We start from the raw sequence: 23918 nt of genomic DNA on the forward strand, positions 1-23918 counted from the left end.
ATTCTATTATATTCACCAGATTATTCTGTTCCTCGGGTTTTTAATTCACTTGATTTTTAGGTTCGCTTGTTGATAGATATGTATTTGTTGTTCATAATTTTTCTCTTTACTTTTTTCTTCTTCCTCTTCTTTAAGAATACCTTTCAGCATTTCATATAATACTGGTTTGGTGGTGATGAACTCCTTCAGCTTTTTCTTATCTGTGAAGCTCTTTATCTGCCCTTCAATTCTGAATGATAGCTTTGCTGGGTAGAGTAATCTTGGTTGTAGGTTCTTGCTATTCATCACATTGAAAATTTCTTGCCACTCCCGTCTGGCCTGCATAGTTTCTGTTGAGAAGTCAGCTGACAGTCGTATGGGTGCTCCCTTGTAGGTAATTAACTGCTTTTCTCTTGCTGCTTTTAATATTCTCTCTTTGTCTTTTGCTCTTGGCATTTTAATTATGATGTGTCTTGGTGTGGTCCTCTTTGGATTCCTTTTGTTTGGGGTTCTGTGGGCTTCCTGGACTTGTAAGTCTATTTCTTTCACCAGGTGGGGGAAGTTTTCGGTCATTATTTCTTCCAATAGGTTTTCAGTATCTTGCTCTCTCTCTTCTTCTGGCACCCCCATAATTCTGATGTTGGTACGCTTGAAGTTGTCCCAGAATCTTCTTACATTATCTTCAACTTTTTGGATTTTTTTTTTTGCTTTTTGCTTTTTCGGTTGAGTGTTTTTTGCTTCTTTGTATTTCAATTCTTTGACTTGATTCTTGTGTTCCTCTATTCTGTTTTTGGGTCTCTGTATAATATTTTTTATTTCAGTCAGTGTATGTTTAATTTCTAGTTGGTCCTTTTTCATATCTTCGAGGGTCTCGTTATATTTATCGGCCTTTTCTAGGATATTCTTAAAAAGTCTTATAACCGTGGTTTTGAATTCTATATCCAGTCGTTTGTTTTCCTCCATTTCTTTCGTTTGTGATCTGATTCTTGACCCCGCATTTTCACTGATTCCCTGAGTTGGTAAGGTAGATATTTGTGCTAGGTTTCCAATATGGCCCAGTGGGTCTGCTTCCCCAGTTAACCTGAGGTGGACACTCTTGGTGCACCCCTTTGTGGACTGTGTGTACAGCCTTGTTGTAATTAAGTCTTTATTGTTGTTGGTATCACTGGGAAGAATTGACCTCCGGGCCAGTTGGCTGTAAGGGTCAGCTGTGTCTATGCTGGGAGAGGTTCGGTGCTGGAGACAGCCTTATAGGATTAGACTTGCCAAATTGCAATAGCCTCTGTGCTCAGCTTGGATGGGGTGGAGTCTCAGTCTTGGCTTCCTGTCAGCCTTGCCCTTGCGCGCATGTGCGCTTTCAGTCCTCCGCCTTCCCCGGCTCCCGAGTCTCCGCCCGAGAGTCCAGACTCCCCCCACAAGAGCGTGGGTCCCCAGGGGCTCGCCTGGAACTGGGGTTCACTGCAGTCAGAACTGGGGCTCAGTGCAGTCAGAATCCTCTGACTCCCTTCCACTAGGGAAAGCCTGTGGCAACCTCCGCAGCCTTTGTGCGCACTGGCCCGCGTGCGCCTTCAGACTTCTGCCCTTCCCAGCTTGAGTCTCCGCCCGAGAGTCCAGACTCCCCCCGTAAGAGCGTGGGTCCCCGGGGGTTCGCCCGGAACTGGGGTTTAGTGCAGTCAGAACTGGGGTTCAGTGCGGTCGGAGGCTTCCTTCCCCCATCTGCCAGAGAAAGTCAGCCAGGCTCTCAGCCGCCCTTCCTCTCTGCGCGCACAAAGCCCCTTTGCCGTACCTCCAATTCTCTGTGAGCTTTTCTCTTTCCTTCTAGTTGTAGAATTTTCACTCAGCCAGCTTTCCTGTGGTTCTGGATGGTGTCCGTTCTGTCTTTTAGTTGTAGTTTTGAAATTGTTGTGCGAGGCAGCAGTTTAGGTGTTTACCTATGCCGCCATCTTGGTTTGCTGAATAATATTTCATTATGTAACACCATTTCTTTATCCATTCACCTCTGGAAGGCCATCTTGGTTGCTTCCAAGTTTTGGCAGTTATGAATAAAGCCACTATAATCATAAGTGTGTAGGTTTTTGTCTGGAAATAAGTTCTTAGCTTATTTGGGTAAATACCTGGGATAGTGATTGCTGGATCCTATGGTAACACTATGTTTAGTTTTCTAAAAATCTGCCTGTCTTCCAAAGTAGCTGTACATTCCTATCAGCAGTGAATGAAGGTTGTTGTTCCACATTCTCACCAGCATTTGGCATTGTCAGTGTTTTAGACATTCTCTTAGGTATATACTAATGTATCTTTGTTTCCTCATTTGCATGTCTTTAGTGACATATGGTATTAAGCATCTTTTCATGCTAATTTCACATCTGTAAATCTTTGGTGAGGTGTCTAATCAGATCTTTTGCCCTTTTTTAATTCAGGTGTTTTTTTCTTATTCTTGAGTTTGAGAGTTCATTGTATATTTTAGACACAAGTTCTCTTATCAGATATGTGTTTTGAAAATATTTTCTCCCAGTCTTACATTTTCATTCTCTTAAACATGTCTTCACAAAGCAGAATTTTAAAATTTCAATGAAGTTTCACTTATCAAAAATTTTTTTTATAGATTATACTTTTGGCATTGTATCTAAAACTTATGGCCCAATCCAAGATCAATGAGATTTTTTCCTGTTATCTTCTAGAAGTTTTATAGTTTTGTGTTCTGCATTTATGTCCATGATCCATTTAGAGTTAACTTTTCTGAAAGGTGTAATCTTAGCATCTAGATTATTTTTTTTTTGTATGTGGATGTCCAGTTGTTTGTTTATTTAATTTTTCCCTGATAAGTGAATTAACATTAAGTCATGTGCTGCATAATGATGTTTCAGTCCATGATGGACCACTTATACTATGGTGGCACCATCCTAATATACAAAAACCCTGGGTCCGTCATGACCAGAGGCTCGACCAACCGGAAATCAGTCCTACAGTCAGCGCTGGGTTGCCCCGGCACCCAGCACTGACTGCTGTGGCTGCAGGCATGGTGACCCAGCACTGACTGCTGAGGGGGCTGTGAATCAGACCCAGAGAGAGGCATAAAGAGAGAATCAGGGTCTGATCTGTAGCCTGTATGGCAGCTGTTGATCAGCACTTGCCGCTCTCCAGGGCCTCCATTTCTCTCCAGGCCTCCACCAGGGCTGCTGATCAGCCCTGCCTTTCTGATCAGGCCCCGTTGATAGGCCCAGAGATGCTGACTGAAATAGAAACTGACCAATCAGAACCAAATCTGGGTGAAGTGTGAGGAGCCAATGGCTGCCTAGGAAGTGGAGCTTTTGATGCTGACTGGCATAGAAACTGACCAGTCAGAACCAAATCTGGGTCAACTGTGAGGAGCCAATGGCTGCCTAGGAGGCGGAGCTTTTGATGCTAACTGGCATAGAAAATGACCAATCAGAACCAAATTTGGGTGAAGTGTGAGGAGCCAATGGCTGCCTATGAGGCGGAGCTTTTGGTGCTGACTGGCATAGAAACTGACCAATCAGAACCAAATTGGCCAGCAGAGGAGGGCAGTTGGGGACGAGATCAGGCCTGCAGGGGAGGGCAGTTGGGGGCAAGATCAGGCTGGCAGGGGAGGGCAGTTGGGGGCGAGATCAGGTTGGCAGGGAAGGGCAGTTAGGGGTGATCAGGCAGGCAGAGGCAGTTGGGGGCGAGATCAGGTCAGCAGGGGAGAGCAGTTGGGGGAGTGATCAGGCTGGCAGGGGAAGGCAGTTAGGGGCAATCAGGTAGGCAGGCAGAGGCAGTTAGGGGCAATCAGGCAGGCAGGCAGAGAGGTTAGGGGTGATCAGGCAGGCAGGCAGGTGAGCAGTTAGGAGCCAGAGGTCCTAGCTTGCGAGAGGGATGTCTGACTGCCAGTTTAGATCCAATCCCACAGAGATCTGGTCTAAACTGGCAGTTGGTCATCCCCCAAGGGGTCCCTGATTGGAGAGGGTGCAGGCTGGGTTGAGGGAACCGCCCCTCTGTGCACAAATTTCATGCACTGGGCCACTAGTAATACTATGTATAATGAAGCTGAAAACTTGCTATTGCTTAGTGACATTGTAGCTGTAGTGATATTGCCGTTATGACATTCTAGCACAACACATCACTCACATATTTGTGGTGATGCTGGTGTAAAGCAGCCTGCTTATGCTGCCGGTAGTATAGCAATATAGCACATACAATTATGTGCACTACATAATACTTGAAGATGACAAATGATTATATTACTGGTTTCTGTATTTACTATACTACACTTTTATAGTGATTTTGCAGTGTACTTTTTTCTATTCATTAAGAAAAGTGCTGTAAAAAGTATTCTATGTTATGCTGGCAGCAACCTCATTCATCTCATGTTTATGGCATCTTTTGATTGCATCATTTCTCTTGTGCTTGGTTTAATCTCTTGTTTTATAAATTAAGTGTAGCCTAAGTGCACAGGTTTTATAAAGTCTACAGTAGCGCACAGTAACCTCTTAGCCTTCATATTCACTCACCACTCACTCGCCAACTCATCCACAGCAACTTCAAGTCTTGCAAACTCCATTCATGGTAAGTGCTCTGCACGGGTGTAGCATTTTTTATCGTTTATACCATATTTTCTGTGTTTTGACATGTTTATAAAACCAAATACTTATCATTGGGTTAAAATTGCCTACAGTATTCAGTACAGTAACATCTGTACTGGTATATAGCTTGGGAGCAATAGGCTATTCCATATAGCAGAGGTGTGTAGCAGGCTATTCCATCTTAGTGCACTCTATGATGTTAGCACAAGGACAAAATCACCCTGACAACACATTTCTCAGAGCATTATCCCACCATTAAGTGATGTATGACTGTGTTCCTGAAGACATTTACAAGAAGATATTTTAACCACTGAAGACCTGAGAGAGTATTTAATACTTTTTCAGCAAACAAAGTGTCTTCAGCTATGTGGAGAAATATTACCAAGTTTATGGAATTGTTTATCAGAAACATTTTCACATTTCATTTTTTATTATATTTTAGAATGACTTGGAAAGATATGGAATGGTGTGTATGCTTTAGAGCTGGTTGTATTTCTTAACTAAAACCTAGTCATTCAGTAAAATGTTCTGTGTAGTTATTGTTCAAACACTTCCACTCTTATAATTTATTTTTTATCTGTCCTATCCTTTGAGTTACTGTTTGGGGGATTTTTAAAATGCTTGAGTCCCTCTCTCCCTTCTTCCCTCCCTCCCTAATTCTCACTCTCCCTTCTTCCCTCCCTTCCTTCTCTGTTTATCTGTCTCCCTTCCTCCCTTCTTCCCTCCCTCTTTCTTACCTCCACCCCTTTCTTTCTTTTTAAATCCCTGTACTTGGCTAACAAGCCTTCACATCTGCTGACACTATTGATCCTAGGAATAAAAACATGAGATGATCTCTGGGAAAATATCCAGGCACAGAGCCCAGGCAATCCATAAAGCCCATATATTTCAAATCATGCACGTCTCGTGAAATATTTTCAGAAATACCGTTGCCTGTGATTTGGTTTTGTAGGCCTGTTTAAAGGAAAGGTTATATATAGTTTTTCTTGAAGTTGTTTCTATTTTTCAAACTCTCAACCTTCATGAAAACCAAGAGTCATTTCTTCTCTAAATGTTTCTTTTTAGGTCCCCTTGGCACATCCTTTTTAGCAGTAATGTAGCCACTCACTGAATGATTGTTTAATGTTGAAGCAAATGATCTAAAAGATAAAATTGAGTAAAGGATTTATTTTTTTTTAAGTTTATTTAATCAAGCTACAAAGCAGAAATGAGTCCATGTTATACTTTATTTTTAAAATAAATGTATTGGGGTGACATTGGTCAACATGAACATATAGGTTTCAGGAGTGGGTTTCTATGTTACAAGATCTGTATATTGCACTGTGTGCCCACCACCCAAAGTCAAATCTTCTCCTGTCACCATATATTTGGGCCTCCTTCTCCCCCTACCCCTTTCCCTCTGGCAACCACCACACTGCTGTTTGTGTTCACGAGTTCCAGTTATATATCATGTTATACTTTAAATAAAGAGTTTCCTCCCTAAATGATATGTGATATGATGGGCTCAGGGTGAAAGAATTAATAAATAATAAGTAGCGTTTACATTTCGGTCCAGCTGTTCTTTGTATTTTTACCTCTTATATTCTTCTTTGGTTTCATACCTATCCCTATCTTATATTTACTCTGTGTTTCAAAGTATTAATGTTACAAACAAATGAACAATACTAAATAAGGCAGGCCCCTCAGTTCCACAAGTATGTATACCTATGTCCCCAAAATGCAAGATGTTCATAGCAGCATAATTTTTAATAACCACAACTGGAAAATATTCAAATGTCAATTTACAGTAAACTGGATAAATGAATTGTGATATAGTCATACAATAGAATACTACAGAGAAATGAAAATGAATGATTTATGAATGCACACAACATAGACAAAACTCACAAAAAATAAACACTGAACAATTCCACTTTTAAGAAGTTTAAAAACATTTTCTACCCTTGAGGCAGGAAATGATTACAGGGGCCTGGAGAGACTTCTGGGAGTTGGTAGCTTGATTAAATAAACTTAAAAAAAATAATTCCATTTCTTGCTTTAATGCTGGTTACATATATTTTAACCTAACGACTTTTGCTTGTATGTATGTATGTTATATTTTAATAACATGCTACAAGAAAGGCAATGTGTGCGTCCAACTCAGCCTCAATGAAGGCAGCATTTAATCGGTAGCAGTTAATAATGGAGGGGGGAAGGAAATGTGAGGCAATTCTGATTTTAACATATATGTTTAGTCTATTTTGAAAGAATATTTAATATTAACACTGTGAATTATTATCTTTTGCATATCAAAGTTACATATTTCAAACAAATCATCATTTATATTTACGTATATAAATGCAAAGCACTAATTTCCCACTAAACCATCATTTCCTTAAAATGGTACATGTGATGTTATGAAATTAGCTATTAAATATTTGAAATAGTGGAAGAGAGGTCCTTTCTTCAGTCTTAAGTGACTTACCCTTGTGTACAGCATAGAGATCTAATTTTAGGAGGAAGCATATAAGGACCACTCTGACCTAGACTCTCCCTGAATCTCTATTTACCCCTCTCCCCAACCCCTCTTCTCATGCTTTCTCTCTCCAAAGTACCCAGCTGCTTGCAGTTCTGGTAACACTCTCTCCACACCTGCAAGTGTTTGCTCTTGCCGTTCCTTGTGCCTTCCTTCTTCCTCGCACTCCCACCCTATTTACTCACGTTGACTACAGCATCCCTAGTGCTTAACACAGTGTGTGGTACACAGTGGGCTCTTAGTAAATTAAGGGCAGCTTAAAGAATTTATCAGCTCTGATAATGCATTACATCATTATGTCCCCTAAAATAATTGTACGTCTGTTAGATTTTAACATCACTCCAGGTAAGGCAAGTTTCCAATTTGTCTTCTGTCTACTGTAGCACTTAGATTAGAACATGGTGGGAACTTAATAAAGACCGAATGGATGAAGGAATTGAATGTTTTGAATTGATACACAAGCCAGAAGTCAGCTAAAGTTGTCTTGGGTGTATGCCTTATGAATTTTTAGTGTTGAATTTAGCTTTCTTGTTACGTTATTTATAGATGCAAGAGCAGTTGATATTTATTTTTAGTATGTATTTTGTGGGTAGGTGCTAGGCAGTGAGAGGAATCTAGGTAAGAATTTTATTGTGAATAATTTACAAAACAGATTTTAAAAACATACATTCATTATAGATATAGATCAATTGTGTGTACTGTGGGGAAATAGTTTGCTACTGACCCCCTGCTTTAAGAGAGGGTGTTAAATACTCTAAAAGCACCTCTCAGGAATATTTTTGCTTTTCAGCAAAGCTATCAATAGCTCTTTGCTTTATAGAGATGGATGGGGCTGGGGAAAGTCGGGTCAGAGTTTTTTTTTTATTATTATTTTTTTAACAGGAATGAAATCAATCATCAAGTTAGAGTTGAAATGTCATCTTTTCCTTCTTCTTAACAAGCCTGCCTTCCACATCCATCCCTGAAGAAAACCCATGAGTGCTTCGAAACCCTTGCCTGTTTTGCTGTTGTTTTATTTGTAGCTTTATAGAGTTGTTTTAAGAAATAGTGCACAATCGGTCTTTGTGGAAATACTCTTTTCCTTCCTAATGCCTTTAGAAAAATTTCTCCCTTATTCCTTTAAACATTGAATTCCATTTCTGTTTGTCAGTTCCATACCCCAGACGCTGTGGTGTGGAGGGTGGTAGCTACATTTTGGATAATTTTTTTTTCTTTTTCTTCAATAATGCTTTTTGTCTACCCATTCTTTTCTAGTATTAGACTCTCATTTCCATGTCATGTGGCTGACAGAGACCATGTAACATTTAAAAAGGAGGATCCCAAAATTGTCTCCCTGAAGCCTGCAGAGCTGAGGGAGAAGGTGTCATTAGGGCTAACAGTGAATTCTAGGGTCCTTAGAGGAAGGGGATGGCAGTAAAGGAGGTGAAAGTCGGGGTTTGCCAGATGGTGAAAGCCATGAGCTAAGGAGTTATTGTCTCCACCTGTACTTCACCCCCTCATGTACTTGAAAAAGGCACTTAATCTCAAAGGTTCAGGGTGAAGCAGGACTCGACAACAGTTTTATGGCATGGCAAAAGGCAAAAAGGCTCATTTTAGAATGGTTTGGTGAGTCATCTTGTGGGGTCTTCTGCTTTAAAAGATTTACCTGATAAAGTTAAAGGTGTAACTGATAAAGTATAAGGGAAGCTAACTGCATAATCTGAGCTTCAAGATAAACTTTCAAGTAATTTAGAAAACAGGAAATGAGATGTTTTTTCAGCTTGACTGCATTCTTCTACAATAGTGGGGATAGTTTATTTTGTTAATCTGTGTTCTTTAGAAGGAAAAACATTGTGTTTTGTAATAACGTAAATTAGGCTATCAAAATGTGCTTTAACCACAGCTCAAAACCCCCAAATACTTATTTTTACAATAAATTTAGACTGAGTGAATTTAAAATTCATTTTAATTTTTGTCACTTTTTTTTTTTTTTATAAGGAAACAAATAGTAGCCATCAGAAACTGGACTGGCTTTGCTGTTGTAAACTGGGGATTAGGATTTGTCTGTCCTATAAAGGACACACTGCATTTGGATTAGACATAATCTGATTGTATTACATACAATACAAAGGCCATTCAAGTCAGCTTGGTGTGCAAGGCCTGTAAACACCATTCAACCCCTGATTGGTCCAGGGAAGAGTATTAACAGAAGGATAATGATGAGTTTTAATCCACATCCCTAAAGCACAACAGCTGCGGTTTCAAATGAGTTTTCTCTCGGACGTTAGAAGTGAGACTATATTTCTTACAGCATGATAAAATGAACATTTTTTTACCCACATGAAGAGTATGCCTGTTTAATTTTATTTGATAAGATAGTTTTCTTATCTCACATTTCTTTCAGAATGTAATATAAATGTTTGACATTTATTTAAGATTAGAATGAACAGTAATTTATTGCCCAAAGCAGGACTTTCCTGAGAGTGAAAGTGAATACTATTGACAGTTATTCAGGGACAAAAGGCCACCCTATGTAAAAATCATATTTTTATCTTCCAATAAAGTTATAAAATCACAATGAAAATATTAGAAAAACAAATGTCCTTTCCATGTGTGATTCTAAATGTATGGTGCTTTGGAAGAGAAAAAACAATAATAAGAAAAGCAAAACATGGGCCTGTGGTCACCAAGACTTTTTTAAATGACAGGTTTCTTTAAACATGATTCATAAATTTTATTTTCTTCTCATTTTGTGATTCCCAAATGTATTGATCTAGCAAGCATTTATCCAGCATTTATTCTCTGTATGTTTGTGCATTACTAATACCACCATTCATACTGTACCTGTGGTTTAGAGAATGTTACAGTATTCTGTGTGGGATATTATAAGGAATAGAAAGTGCAGAAGAATCGCAGCCCAATATGCGTTCAGGATTTAGTTTTGTAGTCAATGTTTGTTGGTTGACTCCAGAGCATCCTTTCTCTCTTTCGAATGCAGTGTCTCAAATTTCCCACCTGTGAAGTTTGATTAACAAACATCATTTCCAAAAGGTCCTTGATGAGTTTAAGCAGTCGTTGCTTCCCATCCCCTTAGCCACAGCCATACATTTGAGTGATGGTCACGTGATCCTGATGTGTACCACTAGCCCAGGGATAGGGAACCTTTTTTCTGCTAAGGACCATTTGGATATTTATAACATTAGTCATTTAATATAATTTACTTAACATAAATTTGTATTGCTATGAAAAAAGCTCATAAATTTATTGAATTTTGAGTCCTGTCTGTGGTTGTCTTGGCAGGGCCTTATATGGCCCGTGGGCTGGACGTTCCCCATCCCTGCTAGACAATACTGGCATTTTAATAGAGCTACTAGGGAAACAGACTATGACTTTCCTACTGAAAGCAATTGAAGCCGTAGCCTTAGGAGGTACTGCAGATCATCTGAGATCAAAACAATCCTGAAGGTGAATATAATACCTAAGGTCAGAGGGTGGGTATAAAGATAGTCTTGGTGACATTGTTCAGCTACTGGATTAAGCCAAATTCTGTCACTGGTGTTTTTGGTTATATGAACAAATAACCCTTCTTGTCTTTTTCTAAAAAAATAACTTTTATTGCAATAAGTTGTATTAATAACTTTTATTGCTCAAGCCTTTGAGTTGGAGTTTCAGTTACTTGAAACCAAAAATTTCCGAGTCTAATACAAGATTTAAAAATAATTGCAAACCATTTGATTTGCAAATATTTGAGAATCATTATGTGAGAAGGTAAATGATGTGCTATTTCTGTGACTGATATAGGAAGGTCTTTGAGCCTGGGTGTTGGGTTAGGGAAGTGGAGACAGGATGAGCCATAAAAATGCAAGAAAAACTATCCAAGTCAGGATGCTCTGTACAAAGAGAAACAATGGGAACAAAGAGAAAGGAGGGTTAAGGAAAATGTTACAGACACAACTGCAAGTGAAACAAACTTTGACAAAAAGCTAAGAAGTAGTTAAAAATGCACTCAGCTTTGTGTTCTTGGTTGGCCTGGAAGAGCTAGCTAGATGTAAAAGCAAATGTGTCTAGTCATAGCAAGCATCTTCATCTTTTTATTTATAATGAAAATTCACCTTCTTTTTTTGTGAGGCGTTTGCACTGCACCTGTGTAATAGAGCATGGCAACTCTAGCCAATATTTGATTATAACTGAAGAACTTGATGTGTGGGGACAAGATCCAGGCAGAAGAGTGGATCTCCCTCTCTCCTTACCTCAACTGCTTTATCTCACTTATGTAATCAAGGTTAGTAAATTGGAATATTTCTTTGGCTAAGCTTATATGACCAGTGCAAAGTTATCTTTTAACTCATTATGAATTTTTGAGTTCTCGAGTATTAGATATTTGAATTGCTATTTTTTTTAACTTCTCAAATGGAGAGACCATCTGTAGGAAAGAATTTCCATACATGTGCTGAAATCCTTTTTCTCCCCTCATAACCTCCAAGCTTATATATTTATAAGCAGAACTTTAATATCTTCATAGCCCCCTTTTCAAAAAAATTTTACACGATCCAAGACCTTACATGCAATTGATGGCTTACTGCCATAAACCTAGAATTCCTGTTTTGGTGTGTTCATTTTTGTGTGCAAGGGAGTAATCTATTAGAATGGAAAAGGTATTCCAATGATTTAATTTTTTAAGGCTTACTGGTCTGGGATCTTTGGCTTTTCACTCTCAGGGGAGATATCTAGGTTGACTCTGTCCTTCCTTTATAGCCAAATGGTATTCACATGCAGCCTTACTTACATATTGAAGTTCAAAAGTCTAGGGGAGTTAGGTTCAGTATGTGGATGGCATTGAGAACACAAATGTCCTTCATGGCTTAGCAATGGCACCCTCCATGAGTGCAGGACTTTGCCAAACACTCTTGACACCAAGGTCCATGCTGCTGCTGCTGATGATGATGACAATTAGTATTCTACTGAGTCAGACAGAGTGTACAATTTTCATCATTATTACCTCATGTTATTCTTGAACTTTAAAGTACGTTACCAGAAGAAATTGGTTTTACATGTTAGTCTGTTTGCCTTCAGTTAAAAGCTAGTTGTGAGTAAAGGGATGTACAGAGGCCCATTAATTTAATAACTGTAAACTGTGGAATGGCCTCCCACTTGGGCAGTGTGTAGTCAATGGGAGTGATAGGCAATCCTCCTTGAAGAGAAGGCCTGAGGAACCTGGAGAAGGACAACACCTATTTATCCACCCTTTCCCATGGTCTTTTGTAAATCACTGTGCTCAGTAGACTTTTATTTAGTTCATTACCTCAGTGTAATATATATTGTAGAAATCCATTGTGTATAAAATTTTCTCTCATGGAAAACCAAAAATTTTGATCACTTAAAACGAATTCTTTATGCTTCTTTGGAGGTGAATATTTTCCTCAAAAGGAGGAACGTAATGTGTGTGTTGCTGTTACTTTTTTCTTTTTTACAGGAAACTTTGTATTATTTAGCAGAACATGGTGAATTTTAAGCACATGTTATCACTAATGAGCCATCTCAACTTTGTCTCTTTGGACATGATAGAGGCAGTCTTCTTGTAGCCTATTTTGTCACTCCAGTCAGATTAATGAATTATGAACTATACCATTTCATTAGGTTAATAAGAATTAAGATAAGATGCTTTCTTGGGACTTCTGCTTGGAATATATCATTAGTCATATCTGTGAGGACTATAGTCAAGGCTGAACTGTGAGCTCTGGTTTCTCTGACACATACCAAGGGGAAAACAGGTAGTCATTTATGCCATCTTGGGTAAAGTGCATCTTAGTAAAATGGCTAGATGAGGAATGGCATCTTAAAACTGCCTCTCTTGTTGATCTCTGCCAGAGGCCCAAAGGATCACATGTGAAACTAAAGTCTTCTCATGAGAAGTAGAAGTCATTTAACAAGAGTATTGTATTTAGTTTCATGTGTGGTTTCTGACCAAGGGATATAAAATGTAAAAATAACCGAACTCTGAGTTAGAGGCTTTCCTTATTTGCTCAGCAGCCCCTACCCTGTTCCCAAACTCCTGAACTCCCCATTCTTCCTTTGTTGGAAGAAACCCAAATGTCTAACAGATTATTTAAAGTAATTAACATGAGCAGTTCTGATAACAAATGGCTTTAAAGACTTTTAGTCACAAGGACCTTAATTGACCTCAAGTGACTGAGTTTGTGCTTACTACTTTAAAAGTGGTGTAGCTTGGCGGAAAGAGAGGGACAGAGTGCCAAAGGGAGGAAGGATGAAGGGTGCTCTGACAACCGGAGTTTGTGTCCACTCACCAGTTGCAGCACCCTGCAAGGACTTCCTGTAAAGACTAACAGTCTTGCCTTCAATAAGTGCTTTGAGTAGAAAAAGGAAAAACTGTTTTGTAGAAAAAGTTTCTAATAGTTCCATTTGAAAATTTCTATTGGTTTTGATAGGTTGGACTGAAATGCACAACTAGGAAATTTTGCAGTTGTTTCTAGGCTAGCCATATGTAAAAGAGACATGCAGTAATACATGGAGACTTATCAATAGCTAATGATATTATTAGGGTTTTAATGTCTTAGAGACCCTATTCATAAAATTCATTTCCAAACTTAGAATATTCAGGGGAAAAAGCAAACATTCTCCCCTCTCCAGGTCAAAAAGGAAATAAAAAAATACAACTACAGGCTTTTAAGAAAATAAAGAAGAAAATTTCATATCAAAGTTATGCTTTGCAGCCAAAATGTATTTATAAATAAATTCATAACAATAAGAGGACTTACTGGTAAAAACAAAATTTGAAAGTAAATTAGTGAAATATTCAACTCTAGATATTTAGAAGGAATAAAATCTTGAAACAGAATAACAGCAATAAACTGAACTAAAGCAGTAAGAATAAAATAATAATAAAGGTTAAACAGAATTTAATGTTGGTAAACTGAAAAACAATAGAATCGGTGATTCTAAGACTGGTTTAAAATCAAACAAATAAACTTTTGGTAAATGGAATAATAAAAAGAGAGAAAAAAAATAAATGCATTTAAGAATAAGTAAAGGACTATGTCCACAGTCAGAAAAGATTAGGAGTTATGCCAATACCCTGTGAAACTTTATGTAGATATACTGGAAAATCTTGATGAAATCTTCTGCATGTTAATTCTCATTAACAAAACCAAAGCCACATAGTTAACTGGAAAGGAGATTTTTAAGTAACTATTATAGAAAAGTATCAAATTTTTATTAAAAAGCTCTTACAGCTCAGGAAAATATATCAGTAGAAAATTTTAAGTTATATATAAATATATCTATATCTATATCTATATCTATATCTATATCTATATCTATATCTATACACACACACACACATATGCAATCCTAAGGCATTTGAAAAGTCTGGAAACATATGATAAACTTATTTTTAACAGTATGCTAGTTACATTTTCAAAAATATTCACAGTACATTTTTTTTGACTTGTAGACACCATTTTGGGGGAAATACCCAAAGTACTATGTCTAATTCTTATATGTCTAATTCTGCAAATTGTACAATTCACATATCACAGAGTGTCCAGAAAGAATGTAACACAGGGGGGAAAAGTATATTAATAGAATCTCAGCTGTTGTTGACTAAGAGGCCAAGGTTTGTTTTAGGAGTCTGAGCATCTCACATTTTACTCCCCTCTCCAAGGAGAAAACTGAGCAACTTTGGGTTTTATTTTCTGAGTGAGCATTAAATTGGGTTGCCCAAGAGAGAATGAGATTTCAAGACTTGAAAGAAGTGGAAGGTCCCACCTAAACTCATGAGTTGTAAAGTAGAAAGCAAACTGGCAGGGGCCCACCCTCACTCCCAAGGAGGATATGTGGGTAATGCGGCAGAGGGGGAGGTGTTGTCAGGGTAGGTAGTGTCATGAGGGAGACCACTCTATTCTGGGCACTTAAAGACTCCAGGGTCTGCCACAGGCATGGAGAGAGTGGATCCACCTACTTTTGCCCTGTCCTTGGGATTTAGACACGAGTATCTTGGTGGTGACCACAAATACTGAGGCCATAGCCCACCCTAAAGTTTGCTGCATTTCTTGGTGCTCTTGTAAGACCAGGGCAGGAAGAAGTGTGAACTAACAAATACTGTCTATTGGCAAAAGGATATTCAAAGCTATACTTTATTTGATTTAGGATACTCAGAGCTAGACTTTATTTCATTAAGAAAAAATAAACAAGGTGATGTTAGATTGTGGAGCAAATTTGTGTTTGTATTGTGTATTTATAAATGCATATATTTATGCACACATACCTATGAGATGCTGACATAAAACACACCAAGATATTAGTGAGTGCTAAAAAGAAAGCCCACCTTCGTTACCTTTCATCTGATGAAGAGGCTTTGGAAGTGTAACTGTGGGGAAGAGTCACACCCCTGGATGAGTTTGATGTTTCTCCAGATTTATCTTGGGGTTTGATGAAATCTGATGAGAATTAGGGCTAGCACCGAATATGAGAACATTTGTATCCTTTCCATTGATTTTTGCGTGGTACACCTCCCTCCAGTCAGCTCTGGAGAGCAAGGCAGAGTGAACTGACCTGAAGTGTCTATATACTGTGTCAGTTCTTTACGGTAGTTAGTTGGAAAAGTTGGAACATTTCTGGCAAGGGTGTACTTCCTGTTTATGTATGACACTAACACACTAGCAAGGGATTTAACTGTGACATTCAGAAGTTATTTGTCTGTTAAACCCTACGTTAAAATTAGGTGATGTTTAATCAAGAGACATTAATCAATTGTAGTACTGATTTAAAGAGCCATTTAGTGGAGGAAAAAATAGTTCTTTATATCAGATTATTTTAAACTGAAAGAAAAATAGCATTCTGATAACTAATAAAGTGGAATGCTTAAACTGACTGAATCTCCATATCCTGCTGCTAAATCATCATAGGCTATTTTTTACACTTAATTTGTATGTGTTTAATTAAGACATTTGGAGTTACCTGTCTCTTACGTAGGAAAGGAAAATTTTAATAAAACTGTATTTTCATAATTTTTTTACAAAACATTCCCATTATGCAGTATGCAGGGACATGAAAAGGTACTCTATTTCTTCCTACCTGTTATATGCTCTTCTTTCTCTCTCTCTTACACACACACACACACACACACAGAATAATGCCTGCACATTCATAGTTAAACTGTTGCTCTTTTTTTCTCTCACTATTTTGTAACCTACTTTCTGACTTTTTCTTTATCTTTACTGTTGAGATTATTATAGATGTCTCTCTTCCCCACCCCCCATTCTCCTTTTCCACCTGATTCCTGCCCTGCCCCAAGCCTTCACCACCCTATTGTCTGTGTCCACAGGTAATGCATATCTATCTACATCTATATATCTATATATCTATATATCTATATATCTATATATCTATATCTATATCTATATCTATATCTATATCTATATCTATATCTAAGCCTAAGTGATGGTTACGACCAGATGACCAGATGACTGGCCAGTAGCTATGATGCTCACTAACCACCAGGGGTCAGACTCTCAACACAGGAGCTGCTCCTTGGTAGTCAATGCGCTCCCATAGCCAACCTCCCACAGCCGGCCAACCTCCGGTGGTCCCTCCTCCCTAAGATCTTTGTTTAATCTCTTTTGACCCCCCTCCCCCTTCCCTCTTAGATCATCAATCTGTTTCATTTCTATGCCTCTGACTCTATTTTATTCACCAGTTTATTATGTTCATTATATTTCTTATTCATTTATTTCGATTTTTAGATTCAATTGTTGATAGGTATGTATTTGTTGCCATTTTGTTCATATTTTTTATCTTTTTCTTCTTCCTCTTAAAGAATACCCTTCAACATCCTATCTAATAAAGAGGTAATATGCAAATTGACCATCACTCCAACACACAAGATGGCCGCCCCCATGTGGTCAAAGATGGCTGCCCCCATGTGGACACAAGATGGCCACCACAAGATGGCCAGCAGAGGAGGGCAGTTGGGGGGGCCAGGCCAGCAGGGGAGGGCAGTTAGGGGTGACCGGGCCTGAAGGGGAGGGCAGTTGGGGGTGACCAGGCTGGCAAGGGAGGGGAGTTAGGGGTGACCAGGCCAGCAGGGGAGGGAAGTTAGAGGTGACAAGACCTGCAGGGGAGGGCAGTTAGGGGTGACCAGGCCTGAAAGGGAGGGCAGTTGTGGGGGGACCAGGCATGCAGGGGAGGTTAGTTGAGGGTGACCAGGCTGGCAGGAGAGGGCAGTTACGGGTGACCAGGCCGGCAGGGTAGAGCAGGTAGGGGCGATCAGGCTAGCAGGGGAGGGCAGTTAGGGGCAATCAGGCCAGCAGGCAGGCGAGTGGTTGGGAGCTAGCAGTCCTGGATTGTGAGAGGGATGTCCAACTGCCCATTTAGGGATCAGGCCTAAACGGGCAGTCGGACATCCCTCGAGGGGTCCCAGATTGTAGAGGGTGCAGGCTGGGCTGAGGGACACCCGCCTACTCTGTGCATGAATTTCATTCACCGGACCTCTAGTTTCATATAATACTAGTTTGGTGGTGATGAACTCCTTTAGCTTTTTCTTGTCTGTGATGCTCTTTATCTGACCTTCAATTCTAAATGATAGCTTTGCTGGGTAGGGTAATCTTGGTTGTAGGTCCTTGCTGTTCATCACTGAATATTTCTTGACACTCCCTTCTGGCCTTCATAGTTTCTGTTGAGAAATCAGCTGACAGTCATATGGGCATTCCCTTGTAGGTAACTAACTGCTTTTCTCTTACTGCTTTTAAGATTCTCTTTGTCTTTAGTCCTTGGCATTTTAATTATGATGTGTCTTGTTGTGGTCCTCTTTGGGTTCCTCTTGTATGGGATTCTCTGTACTTCCTGGACCTGTAAGTCTATATCTTTCACCAGGTAGGGGAAGTTTTCTGTTATTATTTCTTCAAATAGGTTTTCAATATCTTGCTTTCTCTCTTCTTCTGGCACCCCCATAATGATAATGTTGGAACTCTTGAAATTGTCCCAGAGGCTCCTTACACTATCTTCATATTTTTGGATTCTTATTTCTTTTAGCTCTTTTAGTTGTGTGTTTTTTGCTTCCCCATAGTTCAAATCATTGATTTGATTCTCAGAATCATATACTTTACTGTTGAATCTCTGTATGTTATTCTTTATTTCAGTTAGTGTATGCCTAATTTCTGACTGGTCCTTTTTCTTTTTCTTTCTTTCTTCTTCTTCTTTTTTTGCATTCTCACTAAGATCCTTGGAGATTTCTAAAAGATTCTTGAGTAACCTTGTAACTGTGGTTTTGAACTCTATATCCAGTAGTTTGCTTTCTTCCATTTCTTTCATTTGTGACATGTTTGTTTGTCTCTGCATTTTGGCTGCTTCCCTGTGTTTGTTTCTGTGTATTGGGTAGAACTGCTATGTCTCCTTGAGTTGGTAGAGTGGCCTTGTGTAGTAGGTATCCTATAGGGCCCAGTGGTTTGGCTACACAGTCACCGGAGCTGGGCACTCAAGGTGTGCCCCTTTGTGGGCTGTGTGTGCAGTCTTGTTGTAGTTGAGCCTTGATTGCTGTTGGTGTCACTGGGAGGAACTGACCTCCAGGCCAATTGGCTGTGAGGACCAGCTGCAACTACAGTGGGAGAGCTGCTATGCAGGAGACACCCCTATGGAGCAGGACTTGCTTCAGTGGGGCTTTGGTGCTCATTGAGTCTGCCCCTAGACTGTGTCGCTGATGGATGTGTAGAGTTGTAATCTGGTATGGTCTGACACTGACCACTGGGTACACTGACTCTAGGGACTCCAAGGAGGTGTAAAGTCAGCCACGGCCTGTGTCCATCCAACAGAAGCTACAGAGAATCTACAGATTCCTCCTCTTTGTATTGGGTTTGGAAGTGCCCATACGAGGCCCAGCTCTGAAGCAAGGCAGGCTGTTGATGGTGCTGGGTCTTGGGCCTTTTATTAATAGGTTTGGGGCTTCCTGACCCAGCTGCAGCTTGTTTGATATTTTAACCTGAGCAAGGATGGCCATTCATATGCAAAAGCTGCTGCACACACCTTGGGTGGGGTTGTAAATTAGAGGAGGCATGGTCTTAGGGAATCACCTAGGCCAGTGGTCGGCAAACTGCGGCTCTCGAGCCACATGCGGCTCTTTGGCCCCTTGAGTGTGGCTCTTCCACAAAATACCACAGCTTGGGCGAGTCTATTTTGAAGAAGTGGCGTTAGAAGAAGTTTAAGTTTAAAAAATTTGGCTCTCAAAAGAAATTTCAATCATTGTACTGTTGATATTTGGCTCTGTTGACTAATGAGTTTGCCGACCACTGATCTGGGAGAAAGCTGCCCCCGAGTTCCTGCCCAGATACCAGACAATCCAGTTCTTCCTCATATGTGTCTGTGTGCCACAAAGCCTTGCTCTGGTGCTGGAGCTCAGAGGAGGCAGGACCTTGTAAGTTCAATTTATGGTGCTGGCCTTTTAAGAGGAACAGCTGGGTCTCCAGCAGCCTCTGTGTCACTGAGCCCCAGTCTGCACTGGTTTTTACAGCCCGTTGTTATGGGGACTTCTTTTCCCAGCTCTGGGCTGGGGTCTGGTGTGGGGTTGGAACTCCTTGCTCCTCTGGGCAGCCTCTGCAGAGACTATCTCCCTCCTATTAAAAAAGCGGCACACGTGGATGCAGGACCAGCCTGTTCTGTGACTATGCACCTTCTACCAGTCTCAGTGTGCTTTCTTCTTTACTTTTTCATTCAACCAGCTTTCCAGTGGTTCTGGATGATGGTTCTGTATTTCAGTTGTAATTTTGATGTGGTTGTGGGAGGCGGCGAGTACAGGAGTTTACCTATGCCACCATCTTGGTTCCCTTCTGACTTTTTCTTTCTTTGATTTACATTGTCTTGATCTTTGACATACAGGCGAGTGACCCAGACCGATTATTTCATGTGATTACATTGCAAGTGAGATTGATGATTTGGATACTGGCTCACTTTTATTATTTACATGTAGTTTAAGAGAACTTATTCTGCTTTCATATACAAAAGTCAGTGTTAGGAGGTTATATAAGTAGATGAGAAAATTGCCTTTCAGGCATATTTGTTGAGTCAACAGGGTCAGATGAGAAGTTGGCAAAGAATGCATCATGAAATTCAAGAAACAACTATTTTGCCATATTGCAGTGTTCTCTCTGCCTGTCACATTGTGCTACTTTTTATTACTTGCTTTCATTGACTATATTGAATAATTAAGAAATAATGTGCAACAGAAGAGTAATAAAAGTTAGTATGTCAATAGAAGACTAAATAAAGGTGAGCAGTTTATTTGCCTGTTTGAAATTGAGCACTTTCTGCTTGTGAATGTGTAAGGACAGATATATGTCATTCTCTTGTTTTTTACAGAATTGGGAATGACCACTGTGTTTCTTCACAGTGAAAGCTTTATTTTGTGTGTAAAAAATTGGAAAGCACCATCTGGGACCCATCATATGTTCATGTTTCTTCAAGTGAATCTGGAAATCATACTTTTGGGATTTTGTTGCTAATGAAGAAGAGAAAAGGAAAAAACTTCCATAAATTATACCTGGGCCATTGGTGCCTTTCTTGGAAAAAAAAAAAAAAAAAAGAAGAAAGAAATGAAAGGAGAATGGCAATTGGAATATACTATATCCTATCTAGAGGGGTACCATTAATATTTCTGAAATTTCATATTTAAAACTTGTGGGCTTTTATTTAAATATTTTGCTTGGTCACTTTTTGTTCTTGCTAGTGTATAAGAAACTTGGGAAAACACATCTAGGAAAAACATTGGACTACTATTTGGGAGAGCCCCTACTTGGTGTGTGTTTAGAAAAATTGTCTCCTATATGGAAACCTAAACAGAAGGAAGATCCTATTGCTGCCTCTCTCCTTCCCCAGTAAGACCAGGAGACCCCCATTGACCAAGCCAGTAACTCACTTTAAAAAAAGATAGTCCAGATTGGTTTCTATTGTTTATAATTAAAAACGCCGAGCCGCACAGAAATGTTCAGAGCAGAGTACTTAACTTCATTTTTTAGCACCCAGTACAGTAGTAGTCTGCTATCTAGGTAGTACTGAAAAATATTTTATTCACTCCTTCATTCAACAGATACTTATGAGCATCTACTATATAATAGGCAGACGCCCAGGTCCTGGGACTATAAAGAAGAGAAAAGAGAAAAGTGTCTGGTTCTGAGGCCCATATTTTGAGTGGGAAAGTATAACATGTAAGGTGGGGTATGGGCTATGAAAAAATATACTAGAATATATAAAGCAGGATAAGGGAATGGGTTGCCAATTTTATATACAGGGATATCATGGAAGACTTCTCTGAGAAAGCTTTTCTTCTCACGGCCTGAGTAGAAGGACCCCTGAATAAATCTGTGGGAAAAGTGCCCCAAATAAAAGGAAGAGCAAGTGAGTGCAAATGCCCTGAAGCTGGAAAGCAGAACGATGCCTGGCTTGTTGAGTTAAGGGGAGAAGCATGGAAGACTCAAGGTCAGACATGGCAGCGGCCAGACCATTTGGGCTTAAGGACTTTGGCTTTTACTCTGAGCAAAATGGGAAGGGAAGTTAGCAGAGAGTTATTTGCAGAGGAGTAATATGATCGGACTTACGTTTTTTAAAGAATCCCTCTGGTTTCTGTGGGAGAACAGACTGGAGGGGGTAGATAAGAGATGAGGGAGAAGGCTCCTTCGGGGATCAAGACATTCTAGGTGAGAGATGTTTGAGGCTTGAGCTAGAATGAAAGGGATGAGAAGCGGAGATCCTGGTGTGTCCTGAAAATTTGTGTTGAGTAGAGAGTTCTCTATGAGTTTGAAGTTCAGGTGAAAGAGTGAGATGCTAGTGTATATAAGCAAATTAAGGTGTCAGTCATAAGAACTTTAAGTCTAGTTGGGGGAAACCCAGTACAGAAACTGATGATTTCAGTACAGTTCAGTCAAAAAGAGATTTCACATGTGAGCGATACAATATATAGGCAAGTTATCAGTATACAAAAGGTGTTTAAAGCCAAGAGGCTGGATGAGATTACCTTGTGAATGAATGTATGTAGAGAAGAGGTACAGTGTCTGAGTTTTGGAATACTTTAGCATTTATAATCAGACAGAAGAAGGAGCACCAGCTAAAGAGCCTGTGAAAGGTTAGCCAGTGTAATAGTATCAAGAGAGAGCGGTGGCCTAGAAGCAGATGAATTTTAATTTTCAAGATTGAAGGAATCCTAAATGTGTTATAGGAACAAATATAAAATAACATGAGGACTGTGAATTGAGTGCTGGTTAAGGGCTGGAGTGGTGTTAAATTAATAAAAAAATCTGATTATTTAATAAAGATACAGCATAGATATGTTCATAAAGTTGTTCTCTGATTGACAAGATAGTAACTGCATTTGGTTCCCACAGCTAAATAATATCATGATTTTAATACGTAGCTATTTAGGTATTTACAGAAATACTGGACACTATTTTTTTCACTATTTTTAAATTGCTCCCTCTCCCATCTCCCTTTTATAATCCTTATTTGTCTTCTCAAATTCCCTAACCACCCTCTGCCCATTTCAATCTTGGCTTATGAGCTTGTCTCATTCTTGATTTAGGTAGTAAAGGTGAACATTTGTGAGCTCCATGAATTTCCTGTCCTCATTCCCTGCTAATAAATCTGTGTACCCCTATCTGGTACTTCCTCCTCACAAGTATCAAAGGAATGATGTTCCTCCTAGGCAAGTCTCTCCACCTGATCTCTTAAAAAAATTTTTTTTAATTACTGTCAACATTCAGTATTGTATTAGCTTCAGATGCACTTCATAGTGGTTAGGCATTTATATAACTAAATACAGTGATCCCCTCCATAAGTCTAGTACTTCCCTGACACCATACATAGTTATTAGAGTGCTATGAACTGTATTTCCTATGCTGTACTTTACATCCCCGCGAATATTTTGTAACTGCCAACTTGTATCTTTTTAATCCCTTTACCTTTTTCATCCAGCCTTCCAAATTCCCTTCTACCTGGAAACCATCAGTTTATTCTCTGTTTCTGTTTTGTTTCTTTGTTTCTTTTGTTTATTAGAACCCACATATAAGTGAAATCAATATGGTATTTGTCTTCATCTGTAGGACTTATTTCACCTGGTCTCTTGTTGCTCCTTTACCTCGGGATCTTCATAGCATCTATTCCCTTCTTTAACACCTTTATTCTCTCCCCCTCTCTATTGCTTCCTATAGCAACTAAATATTTGTTTACAGTTTACCCATCTTAAAAACATAGGCCATTCTCAAATTTATATTCCTATCTAGCTAGATAATAGAGACATGTTGTATTTGGACTAAGGAAATGAAGAAAATAATAATCACCCATAATTCCACTAATTTCAGAGATGATCATTATGTGACTTTACATTCCTCCCCCCCCCCGCCACTTCATGTATTTTTACTCATTAGAATCCAATTAAATAAAGGACTTTTTATAAGTTACTTTTTATTTGCCTAATTGATATCTTAAGACTTTACACATGTCATTAAGCAGTTTTGAAATAACTGTTTTAAATAGCTAGCATATTCAATACTCTAGTTATGCTATGATTTATATATTCATTATTTTATTGGATATTTACCTAGTTTCTATTTTTTGTATAAATAAAACTAGGGTGACTATATTTGTACATAAATCTTTTACTAAATTTCAGATTATTTTCTAGGCTAGGATCTAAAGAAAACTGCAGAATCAAAGAATAAACACTGTTTTATGACTCTTGTTAGATATTCCTAATTGTCTTAAAAAATGATTCTGTTCATTTATATACCTCCCGGGGTGTGTAAGAGTGCCTCTCTCCTCTGATTATTTTAAACTTTGAGGACTTAAAAACCTGTTTTATGAAACAAGTT

General features: G+C 39.1%; 1 protein-coding gene across 2 annotated transcripts in view; it reads left to right on the forward strand.

The window, feature by feature from the left end:
- Positions 1-23918, forward strand: part of ZNF385B (zinc finger protein 385B) — a 367474-nt gene that overhangs the window by 31626 nt on the left and 311930 nt on the right. The window lies entirely within an intron of this gene.

Source organism: Plecotus auritus (genome assembly GCF_963455305.1).
Source record: "Plecotus auritus genome assembly, chromosome: 5".
Taxonomy (NCBI): domain Eukaryota; kingdom Metazoa; phylum Chordata; class Mammalia; order Chiroptera; family Vespertilionidae; genus Plecotus; species Plecotus auritus.